The sequence below is a fragment of the Protopterus annectens genome, chromosome 14.part0, assembly GCF_019279795.1.
Source record: "Protopterus annectens isolate FY-2018-M chromosome 14.part0, PAN1.0, whole genome shotgun sequence".
Lineage (NCBI taxonomy): Eukaryota > Metazoa > Chordata > Ceratodontiformes > Protopteridae > Protopterus > Protopterus annectens.
The window spans coordinates 300,462,106-300,476,001 of NC_056748.1; positions in this window are offsets into that span (position 1 = coordinate 300,462,106).

The following is a 13,896-nucleotide window of genomic DNA, read 5'->3' on the forward strand; positions in this document are numbered from 1 at the left end:
GGCTATGTGGTGGATATGAGATGATGGATAAACATAAAACAGAACTGTGGAAGATGGGGGATATGTGAATTGCAGAACTGGTGGGTGTACAATAGAATGTGGATGAATGAGAGAAAGGAAAAAAAGAATCATAAGGAAGTGTGCAGATGGGCCTGAGAGATATCCAAGATCTATGAAGAGCCAGGTTCTTCAAGATAGCAAAAACTGAGTGATTAAATATGGACGAGTAAGTACTGCAGTTGAGAGGTACTATAAGAAAGAAGACAGGTAGAGAGGCTGAAGGCATTTGGAGAGGAGTTTGGGATAGGCACCAAAGGAATGACAGAATAAAATAAAGAATGACCGGTATGAACAGATATACAAGAACATAATGAGAAATAGAAGAGCGGTATGGCTAGTGTGGCTAACAGAGAGCAAGGAATGGAAGATGGAGAGGTGATGGGAGGCATTTTGGAAAGTGCATTATGCTCTAAACACAACAAGTACAGTTTTTGGCATACAGCTAAGATTGGCATATACAATAGCATTTCAAAATTCAGATAAAACCAGAATGGCTGGTAAGAAAACCAAGGAAACTTTGAGTAAAACTGTTTAAAACCATAAAAATAACTAAGTATCCAGTAGAGATGAGTAGACTTACAAATCTAAGTTTGTTGTTTATCTAGCAGTGTGCATGCCCTGCATGTCATTTTATATAGGATGAACAACAAGAGAGTTGTATAAGAGAATCTATTAACATAAATATGCTATCCAAGCTGGGAGTGACAAAATTCTTTGAGCAAACACTATAAATCAAATAAATGTAAAGTGGACTTTAAATTTATTGTGTTAGACTATGTCGCTAGATATGATAGCAAGTTTGACGCTGAAGAAGAATTGAGGTGGAAAGAGTATCGATAGCAAGTGAGGCTGAATGCTTGTTATCCACCTGGGTTAAGTAAAAGAGAAGATTTTATAACTTATTTGAAAAACAAAGGGTTAAAGCATTGAGAAAGTAGTTACTTGAGTCATGTGATTATGTGTTATATAAAGAGTTTGTAGTGTTGATTGGATTCAATCTGAAAAAGTCTCAAGGAAGAGATGAAAGTGCTTATTGGATATTTAGTTATTTTTATGGTTTTAAACAGTTTAATTAAAAGTTTCTTTGGTTTTCCTACCAGCTGTTTTGGTTTTATATAAAATGGTATAAAATTCCACAAAGCTTAAATGGAAGTAGACATAATGGAACATGACAAGTAATAGAGATGTAGAGAGGAAGAAATGATTCTCCTTCATGTGTGGTGCAATTCTAAAAGTGAAAAAGCATTGTGTAAAGCATGAATAGGAAGTTAAGGATACACACACACACACACACACACACATATATGTATATATATATATATATATATATATATATATATATATATATATATATATATATATACACACACACACACACACACACACACACACACACACACACACACACACTCCCACATACACATACATATATTTGACCATTGCATGTACATGAGTTGTTTGTCTGTTAGGTGTAGAAAGAAATAAAATAAGTAATAGTGACCATAAAAAATAAAGAATGTAATCATATATATGGCAGGGTGGGCATAGCATAAAATTACATTGTGATGGAAAGATGAAAAGTAATACTGATTTGAATGTATTCAAAGTAATTGTGAGATGACCAAGTAAGTTAGGGGATGGAGTGTAGTAAGGTGGCAGACATACCCAGTGGCGGCTGGTGACTTCAAATCAAAGGGGGGCTGCAGGAGATAGCCGAATGGGTGGGGTCAATGGGAAGGGGTGTGGACAACTAGAAAGGGGAGGAGCTATGCTCAAAACCACAAAAACTAAACATTAATTAAATATGCTGCCCTGGGTGCCAAACCCTCATTATGAGAGTCCAATCAAGACAAATGAAGTGTAAAAGAATAAAAATATTTCAATGCATTGGCTGCTTGACAGCTAAAAGGTTGTGAGGCATGAAAAAATAAATTACTTTTTAAATACATTACTGGAATGCCAGTCAAAATCAAGTATAAGAAAAACATGCAGCACTCAGCTGAAACCGCTTCTCCTTGCACTGCATTATAATTTATATTCAGCTTTATTAAAGTACCAAGTAACATGCTGAAAGTAGCAATCTCTGTGATACCCCCACTTGTAAAAATGTTTATCCAAAAAAGACCTGCTGCCTGACAACTATCTACTTGTTTCATGGGGAAAACATGATCAAAGTAAAAAATGAAAAGCAAACAAGCTCAAGATACACTGCTTAAAGGATTAATGTACAGGTTATGGACCACACATGAATGGCATTCTGTTTAGTTTACAGGTAAAGCCATCAGAGATCACTGGAAGTCTCCAACAAGTGTAATGAGCTTCTTAAAATAATGTAATCCTGTCCTTTATTACAAATACTGTCATATGCATTTCAATACCCAATGCTTATACATTATCTAGTTAAGTATTCTCTGCATGGCAAAAACAGAAAGGCTTCAATGTTGGCAATTCTTTAACAGTATGCTTATTAAAGCTTACTTGCATGTTATGATCTCAGACAAGCTTACCTGATAGTCATTAAAGCATTGCTACTTAAAACACAGAGCAACAGGCACTTTCTGAGTAATAAGCATAAATCAACTGTACAAAAATATGACAGAAACCAGAACATTCTCTAAAATCAAGAACAGATGAAAAGCCACTGTAGTACTTGTGTCTACCTTGGGTGGGGGGATACCCTGCACATTTACACTGCATGGGGGAATACCCTGCACATTTACACTGCACAACTGCTCCTTGCCTTGCTTGAACACATCCAGAGTCACTACATGGGGGAGTGGGGTGCAACAAGTATGTCACAATTTGAAATGTCTCTGGCTGACTGATGGCCCCGAAACATTTGTCATACCTCACCATCAGAGCAAAGCCATACATAGAAGTGGGACAAAGGCCCAAAAATAAGGACATTTTTTAAATATTGGTCTTATAAACTTAGAAAGATAATAGAATAGTAGGTCTTGTATTAGTATGAATTTTCTGAAGGATATGAAATCTGAAACTCAAATGTCTGTCATTATTTTCTAACTTCAGTCTTTAATGATTTACTACTAATTTGCCAAAAAACTATTTTATGAAAAATGGACCAAAAATGTAATGCAAAAATATAAAATAGCCACACAATACAGCTGGGAACCTGTCATAGAAGTGACATTTTTAATAATAGTACTGCTAACTTGAGCAGCTGACAAAATAAAAGAATCTACATGCATTTCTGAAATAAAAGTAATCTATAACTCTGATTATTACAGTTATTTCTAAATTGTAAACCCTCCATGTTTTCTTCCAAATTTGCTATTTTACGGAGGGATTATTAGGGGAAGAGCAACATTTTGAGCCAAATTCGGGGACAGTTGAGAGGTTTGGCTATGCCTAATTCTATAAAGCAATTTATTTGTATGTACCTCTCAACCTGTTAATGCAATAAATCTGGACAAGGCTAAATATACTGGGGGAACATAAACAGTACTAAAAATTGCTCTTGTATAAACTGAGACAGTTGATAGAACAGGTCTTACGTCAGCATGCATTTTTCTGAAGGTTATGAAGTCTGAAACTCAGTGTCATTAGTGACTTAATTCCTAAATGATTTTCCAGAAAACCACAAATATTATGAAGAGCAAACCAAAAATAAGAAGCAAAAATCTATTCATTCTGTGAAAATCTGGACAATTGGGAGGTATAGTTCAGCTGGGGTTGTCTTTGAGTTTGCCGCCCTTTCCCTCACAAAATCATGGTTGAATGGAGCCCTCCCCCCTGCAGCCATTCCAATGATCCATTACTTGGCTATATCACTCTATTTACCATAAACACTAATGTGCATACTGCTTTACTTCTATGATGATCTGGATTTCATTTGAAAGTTTTATTTTGCATTTTACAGCACAAACACTAAGATATCTGCAAAACAAAGCAACGCAGTCTCACAATGAAAACAGGCTTAGCATTAAAAACTTCTCTGCCCTTGAAACGCACATTCAATGAAACAGCATTGAAACCCACATTCAAAGAAAATACATTTTGCCACTGGCAGATAAAGATTAACTTTGGGCTGTTTTCAAATCATAGGCCCCTTGCACATGAAACATACATATGCTCTTTGATACACCTTCCTGATTCTACTAAATTATATTCATCGTACAATACAGTACAGCTGTTAGACGGCATTTTAAACTTATTGTTTTGAACATTTTTCCAGTAAACAATGAAACAAAATGCATGCACCAATGACAAAACTACCCAATTCAGAACATTTCCATCATAAAAGTCTACTCAACCTTCTACAGTCCACCAGTATCAGTAAATATGCACAATCTCTGAAGTAGTAAAAGTCATCTAAATAATTCCACATTAAAGAAATCTGTAACAATGAAAAGGTTGCTGCTAGCAAACAACTTTATATGTCACTGTTTATTCATCTACAAATAAAGTGCCTGTTGCCCTTGAGGAATAAATTACCTATGTTGCATGCATTAAAAAAAAAAATAAAAATAAGCTAGTAATATCGCAATAGGGACTGTATGGCAAACAGATAACAGGTTCATAGTTACTACTCTAGGTATCTTTGACAAAAAGACTGCAGCATCCACCCACTTTACAACACAGTACAGTATCAGCAATGCATCTATCTACTGTGGGAGTAGAACCCACAGCCTTCTGCATCAAAAGCAAGTACACTACCTGTTGTGCTATTAATGCAAGCAGACTCAGAATAAGCAGCACTAAAGTTATGTTCCCCTGCAGCTCTCAGCTCCTTGTAAAATCTACTCAACACGCAGTTGTATCTCTGAACTTTGCAGCACAAGAAATCTGGAAAAAGCTGAAATTTATTTGGGGGGGGGACAACCAGAGACACATTTTAAACATTGCTTGTATAATGTTGGAAAGTTGCTAGAATAAAATGCTGTGTTACCACCATACATTTCACTGCCAGTCTTTAACCCAGGGGACCCTGTGCAGAACAGTCAGCGAAACATACCACTATGCCAAATCAGCTGTTTTGTCAAAGAGAGGAAGATAAACTTAAATGGCTACCATTTAATGAATTCAGTTCTCAGCATAGCTGTCAACCTCTTGGCACAAAACACCTGAACAAAGCCAATAATGGGGGGGGGGGGAATACAGCCCCCAAACATTCAGTGAATTCAGTTCTCACTATAGCTCTCAACCTCTTAGCAAAAAACATGTGGACAAAGCCAGTAATGGGGAGGGAATACAGCCCCCAAACATTCAATGAATACAGTTCTCCCCATAGATAACACTCAACCTTAGCACAAATACCTGGACAAAGCCAATAATGGGGAAATACAGTCCCAAAAATAGGGACAAATTTCAAATATCCATGTTATAAACTTAGACAACTGCTAGAACAATTTTGTGTTACCATGTACTTTCTGAAGAATATGAAGTCTGAAATTCAAATGCCTATTTTTTAAACTTTTAACCAGGAAACTAGTCTGACTTGGAACAAAAGAAAATTTTCAGCAGAGTAGAGAGAGATGCCAATCACATCTTTGCAAGTAAAGAGAACATGCAGACACCACACAGAAGGCACCCCAGCCAAGAATCAAACCAGAGAACCTGTAGCTGTTAGGCAACAATGCTACCAGTGCACCACTACACTACAGACTTTGCAAGGAAAAATGTAGATACAGAAACCACAGATTTTATGAGGAACAGAACAAATATGAGGCAAAAATCTGCAAGTTTTTTTTAGAAATGGTGGTGGATAGGGAATTCAGGTCCTTGCCACCTGCATCCAAGGTACAGGGTTCAAGCCTGAGTCTCTCTCTCCACCACCATTTGCTCTCTCTAGCCACCAGTATATAGTAACTGGGGCGTTTTACACAGACACACACACACACCAGCAAAACGACCTAACACACACACACCAGCAAAACAACCTAACCTGCAACACCAGCTAAATGACCTAACCTGCAACACCAGCAAAATGACCTAACCTCCAGCCAGTAAGCAACTCACTTACCTGATGTATGTCTGACCAAGCAGCAAAACCACCCGAGCAATCCAGTGACCTGAAGCAGCAAAATCCACCCGTGACACGGAGCAATCCAGCCAGCGACCAAAACCTGCTACACCTACCTCCTGAATGAGCCCGCGCAATGAAAGTCCCGCGAGAGCAGCTCACCTCTCTCAGTCCTGATCGGATCTGCCTGCAGCCGAAGCAGTCCGGACCTCCTCTTCTGTGCGGTCATCCCCGCACTGATTCCTGGGTGCATTTGCAGCAATGATTGCTGGGTGACTGTGTTTCTCTATCTGGACTGCAGTCTAGATTTTTTTTTCTGTTTGTTTTTTAGTTTTACAGATTTTTCTTTTTTTTTTTTCAAGGTGGGAGGGCTGCAGTCCAGCAGTCCGATACCACGAGCCACCCCTGGACATACCTCTCAACCTCTTAGTGATAGAAATCTGGACAAAACCTGACATAATAAGGGAACAAGGGTCCAGAAATAGGGACAGATTGTAAATATTGCTTTTATAAACTTAGAAAGTTGCTAGAATAACAGGGTTTGTGTTAACATGCATTTTCTGAAGGATACGAAATTTGAAACTCAAATTATATTATTACTTGCTGACTTCACCACTCAAATCATACCAGTGATTTGTCATAAAACAACAAATTTTATGAGGAACAAACCAAAAATATGAGGCAAAAAATCTGGACAGTTAAGAGGTATGGTGGCAGGTGATAATGTGTTAAAAATGTAAAGACAGGTAACAGAATGGTATGGGATTAGAGAAAGATGTATTGTGAAAACAATGAGATATGGGTAGTGAATGCACTGTGTACAAAAGAGGAGCAAACAGGAAAGGCAAGATGGGTAGATGCAGAGGGCAAGTTCTAAAAAGAGTAAATATATTAATCAAGGAAAGAAAGTAAAGTGCATATCAGAAAATAACGTTAAGAATGCATTGCTACATTATGCAAATCTTTGCATTTAACTGTACACAGGAAGTAAAAACAGTGGCATGATTATGTTGCATTTGATTGTGTAGATATTCTTGGATCCATTATGAGAAATATAATCCCCCAAACTGCAAGTTGCATTAGCCAAACGTATTGAAACACTTACCTGCTGAAACTGGGGGTGACATCTATAGGAAAGTAGTTTTTGCCAGCTCATCTGCAAATCCCCATGTGGATCTTCAGCACCCCTACAGCATTATTACACATATTAACTCAGTGGCCACACAACGACAGGCAAAAAGGAAGAACTTGGTAAGAATGAAAAATTGCTCACACAACTGCAATCTCACAGCAGAACTGATATATGTAAAAACATTCTGGAACTTGTAACATTAAAGAGCTGGGCTAGGCAAGATCATTTACTGGACATAAAACTTGTTGCCTAATAACTTTCTATTCATGATATGATTAACATATACAAGATTTCAGAAGACAATACATCATGTCCTATTAACCTACCATTCTGGGGATGATGTGAGGCTGGCTTTATCTATGAATGGGCAAGACTGGATCATTCAAAAAATTGGTCAGTCAAAGCTGATTAATAACACATTTTATCTAAAAACACTTGCATAAACAGTTATAAGCACTTTTGCAGAGATACATATCAGAATCATTTGCAATCCACCCCTATCAACCAAACCTGCCAAATCACCAGCTAAATGAATTTGTATGCATGTATGCATGTATGTATGGTATGTATGTTTGTTTGTTTGTCAGTGTTGTATACAAATCACTACTGGCCAATTTCAAGTGCAGCCCAGGTGAGTACATTGCAACAGAAAAAACAATACAACTTAAAGTTGCCTAAATAATACAATAGTTGAAAAGTAAAACCACCACTACACAAATTAGGGAAAAAACATACTTACATAGGTTATTTATAGGCACAGTCACACTTGAGTTAAAAAAATGGATTTAAGCTGAAGTACGCTCTAGGATATTAAGCAGTATAAGTGATATAGCCTACTTGGAATCACCTGTATTGTGCTTGCTTGCATAATGTTCTTTAAGCTGAGATCTGAATGTACTCAATATGTACTAATTTTACAGTCACACAACTGTAGAGAGAGGTAAAAATCTTTAGAAAATGCATGGGAGTCTCTGCAAACAACTATCCCACAATTATTACCATTCAGTATTAGGCCCTGTGACCACCTGAGAATATGACCTATCATTTCCTGAACTTAGAACCTGAACAACTGGTTATTGATCACATTAAAAGTAACCTTGTGGCTGACCTGCACCAAGTAAATCTGTCCTCCTAGTGCACTATTATTGCTCGGACATTATTGTGCAATTCACAGTGATGTAGTCATGTGTAACACAATTAATGTGTTTTATACCCACCAGATCATTAAACAGATAGATACCATTAAATTGCAGTTTACTAAGACAATACTTGTGCTACTCGTATTTTGACAATGCCATATTTTACTAATTCAATTCACAAACTGAAAGTCCTCAAAAGTTGGCTTCCTATTGCATCATTGGAGTCAGAGTATATTGAATGAGACCATGAATGATCTTCCCAAGCAGCTCTTATGCTAGTTGCAGCTAATACATCTGTTTATATTATGACTATGAGTTTGACTGTAACCAACTTATTACATGTTAGAAAAACAGACAACAGGAAGTTCCCCTCCAGAATGGAGCAAACAAAAGCTCAAGTGGTAAATGTTGACACCCATGTCAAAAACTCATACAGGAGTTATGACTGGACAGACTTCATCATAATTATTTATAGTGGATGAAGCTTCATTGCTCTGTGTACTACCAGTTACAAGGAAAAATGTAGGAGGTTAGGACCATAAATGGTTTTACAGTTCTGAAAGTCATAAAATACTTAATGCCACCGCACACACAGCTGGATGAAGTGAAGAGTCACTGCAATGAACCAATGGCCTTAAAAGCTGTTACATGTTTAGACAGTCATGAACTTCTCAAAGATTCAGGAGACAGCAGTCTCAGAGACTCCTACTGTGTTTGCCATTTTGTGTACTGTCCTATACGTCATTTCAGCCAGTATTATACCTTGAAACAGCCACAGTTTTGATTGTAATAAAACTGGATTGCACTACTGACCATGAACAATCATGCAGAACATGTGCCACAAACAGCTAGCACCAGGTCAATACACAGGTGGTATCCTTCAATAACATATTTCAAGAGCTGACCAGACTACAGTCATTGGATCCCATGCTGCCTCTTGTAGGTTAAGCAGCAGTTGGTAAGTGGAGATGCTAGGTACAACAGCATTATTTTTTTTTACCTCTATTGCTAAGCAAACAATGAGCATATCACATACAAGTCATGCAAAGGTTGGAGAATAAAGCATTATGATCTTTAATATAAATGGAAAGTGCAGCCATCTAGTCAGCTGATACTATTAGAAACACATTTGTGTTTATTTTGTCAATCAGCATTAAACATAAGGAACAGGTTATTTACTGACAAACAGAAATTACTTATTTTCAAATGTATTATTGAAAACAAAAACACGTCAATCCCAAAACATCTAAAGCACATGGTAAGAAGAACCAAGCATCACTGCACATGCATGACTAGTTAATAACTATGTTATCACAATGATTCAGTGTATCAGCACATGCCTCTTATGGCCACACCATAGCAAGAAGATGCAATAGAATAACACTTGACTCATTATACAATGTTATGTTAAACTTCAGCAAACCTTACACATTAACAATAATTTCTCTTGAGTTCGTAACAATTTTGATGTACCAAGGAAACATCAGTTAATTACATATAACAATAAAAATAGGTGGGTGAGTGGCCAAAATGGTGACCACTTGACAGCACTGATAATCTGATCAACCTGGTTAACAACAAAAACAAAAGATAAAAGAAAGATAAGTCATACATACATGTACGAGTCCTGCAAATACAGATTAGATTGTTTAAAAATTACCACATAAGATCTTAAGATATTTTCACCCACTGAAAGCCCCAACCCCACCAGCAGTTATTGCCACTTTGTCGACGATGTACAGCCCTTATTGTTATGATCAAATAAATTACATGTGCTTTGTTGGGAACTTTGGATGAACTACTTTAAACTGTATAAGGGTCACTAGCATCATACCATAAGACCCAGCCAGGTGTAGCACAGTTTAAATAGAAGGGAATTTATGACAGCTTAAGAAATATTAACCCCCTGATAACATATGCTAAATCAATATGCACACTCTCTACAGAAGTAATAAGGCATCTGAATAATTCTGCATTAAAGACAATGATTATTAATGCAGGAGTTACTGCTGGTAAACAACTTTGCATTTCAGTGAGTCAACAAGGCCAGATAGTAGAGAATGAGGCCTTATGCATGATAATGAACCAGGCCATTGCTAGCCATATCAATATCCTATTACTTGGCCATCTCCCCATTTAACAATAACACTGCTCAGATCTTTCAGAGTACATAGTATTTTCTTCTTTACTTTCACAATTATCACAGAGATTTGGATTTCATATAAAACTATTATTTCAAATTTTAGAAAAAAAAACACTGACAACTAATTGCTAAACAAAACAAATAATCTCACTCCAAAAACAGACTTTGCAAGAAAAGGATTAAATTTGCCTTCCCCTGAAAGTCACATTTAGTGAGAATGCATCTAGCAACCCATTAAACTGCAAGAGGCATGCTGGGATTCATACTTAAATAGCATATAGTGAAGTACTAATTAACATCTATATGAAGGTTGGAGGAATTGAGAAGACAAAATATATAACACATTTTCTAACAGTCCACTGATCTTGTATCCCTTTTCAGGAGCAACCAAGGTGTGCTTTCTGGTGAAGTAACTTGGCAGAGTCACAGAGCACAAATGAAGGCTGAGGAAACCAAACCATGTACTACTGGAAGCAACCCATTTATAGCTCATAACCTTACTCATCTGCATTAAATTCTAGACAACTTATTGTCATTACACATTGCATTTCATACTTGTGCAACTGCAAAAAATAAGCTAAATTAAAAACATCTTGTAAGCCAAAAAACACAGTGCAAGAGCGAAGCAAAGTGCAGGCAACACGTAACATATGAATATCCAAATCAGTTCAATCAGGCATCTGCAATCACCATACAATGTGTAGTATAAACCAGTACCAGTAGAGAGATGCACAAACTCATAAAAACAGTTTATTGGCCAGAAAAAACATAGTAAGCGCTTTCACCTAGAAGGCTTCATCAGACCATATAATCACATTCACTGATTGTACATTTAAACAAAATAAGGCGCAAAAATCATAGAGATCGGTAAGACCCTTAAAGGTATAGCAGCTATACTTAGATATAAAATATATATAACAAATATATAAAAAACTTTAATATGATATCTAAAAGACATAACATGCAATATAAAATTAATATGCAAACAAATCATTTTGTCTAATACATTCATACATATGATGAATAAATAAATAAATAAATAAATAATCAGGGTGGTGAACCAAACTATAACATATCTATTTCAACCTCCTAGATTTCAAAAACGGCTTCAAAGGTACTTTTTCATTCAACCCTGGATACAAGTCCGCTCTGAGTCTAACAATCCATTTGGATTCAAGAGTCTCAGTTCTATTCCTCAGGTCCCCACCCCTAAAATTCAACACTACTTCATCAAGAACTTTAAAATAAAAAATATGAGTGTCATTGGTAGCCAAAACATGCTTAGATAGGGCATTCACAGTAGACTGAATTCTGATCTGGTAAAGGTGCTCCCTTACCCTATCCCTCATCCTTCTGTCTGTCTTACCCACATAAAAAACATTACAAGACAAACAGGAGGCGAGGTATACCACATGCATAGACATACAATCTGCATGTACCTTCACTCTGTGTGCAAAACCAGACACAGGATGAACATGAGTTTATGCGTCTCTCTGCTGGTGCTGGTTTATACTACACATTGTATGCTGATTGCGGATGCCTGATTGAACTGATTTGGATATTCGTATGTTACGTGTTGCCTGCAGCTTTGTTTCACTCTTGCACTGTGTTTTTTGGTTTACAAGATTATTTGGATTGTGCGTGCTAAGAGCATTTATTCTGTGGGGAGTGCTTTCACTTTTAAATTAAAAATATATTCATAGTTAAAATAGTAATATTAAACTTAGACTTCATGCTACCCAGTTTATCCTCAGCTTAATACTAAATACCATGTTAACATTAAGAAAACCAATGATCGCATCCAAAGAACACGACTCATGTAATGATGTTTCTATTTACTATCAATTCCTTCCTTTATACCGTACCTACTCTGGCTCATAGGTACTGGTTACTACACTTGCAATCCATGGGACCACTGAACAGCCTAGCCTAAATTTCTAGTTAACCCAAAGCAAAGTCTGATTAAGTGATTTGTTCAAGGGTGGAGCATAACTATGAGGCAAAATCAGAGATGTTCTGCAAAAGTGGAGACAAATAAAAGCACACAACTCTAAATCACTTAAAAAGTTACCAGAACAGGTTTTGCAGCAATGTTTACATTATGAACTGTAATGACTGGCAGTGACTGACTCCAGTCCTCAATGTTGTTGTGTTGTGCCTTTCGGCTTATCCCGGTTAGGGGTCGCCACAGCGGAACTCCGGTCTGCTAATGTTTGGTAGTGGATTTTTACGTGCCGAGTTACCAGCCCTGACACACAACCTTCAATGAAGGCACGCCCATTCACGTATGCCTCCACACAGAAGACGATCTAGCTGAGAATCGAACGGGACAATGTCTTGCTGTGAGGCGACAATGCTACCGCAGCCCCACTACCACGTATATTGACTCTAGACCTCAATGATTTACCAAAAGGTCTGGCAGTTGGTGAACAAGGTTAAGGCTCTTGCCTCCTGTAGCCATGGCATCATTTTTCAGCCTGAGCAAGTCACTTTAGCTAAATTGCCATGTCTAACTAGGGCATTTCACACACACACACACACACACACACACACACACACACACACACACACACACACACACACACACACACACACACACCCTTCTGCTGACAAATTCCGAAATGCTACACTGTATCCCTACTACTCATACCTGCAAAGAAAATTCATCAGTAATGCTGCATTCCATTTGAGTAGCTGCAAAGATTCTGTTTAAGTTTGTTAAACCCATATTGCTGTAAAATCAAATATCATGTGCACTTCTCTCTGAGTGTGTTTGCTCTGCCTTGCTGACTGGCTAGATCCAAGCAAGACATTTTGCAGATGAAATGCTCACTGAGAGCAGAAAAAAGTATTTACTTCTTAAAGCAGCAGGCAGCAGTACTAAGCAAAGCAGGAAAACTGTTTATGCTGTGCCCAGGCCCACCCAGCCAGCAAAGGACTCTAGGTCACATAGTGCTGGATCCAGCCCTGGTATTGACTATGCTTCACAAGTTTCCTCCCTTAGTCCTTGTAAGTCTGAAACAAATGACACCCTCTCCACTGACTTCCCTCAGGAAGAAGTTTCCTGTAGGGCAGTGTTACATAAATGATAGAGTATTTCAAATGGGAAGATAAGAATGTGTCAGAATCTCAAAAGAGGTATTATGAATTACTGACATACCTCACAAGTGACCAGATTTTTGCTTCAGATTTTTGGTCTGTTCCTCATAAACTTTCTGGTTTTCTGGCAAATCATCAAGGGCTTATGTCACTAAATAACCACATGCAACTGAGTTTCAGACTTCATATCCTTCAGAAAATGTGTGCTGAAGCAAAATCTGTTATTCTGTCAACTTTCTAAGTTTATGAGAGCAATATTTAAAATCTCTCCCTGTTTTTGGGCCATTGTCCCTCCATTGTTTATGACTTTTTCCAGATTTCTTGCACTAAGAATTTAAGA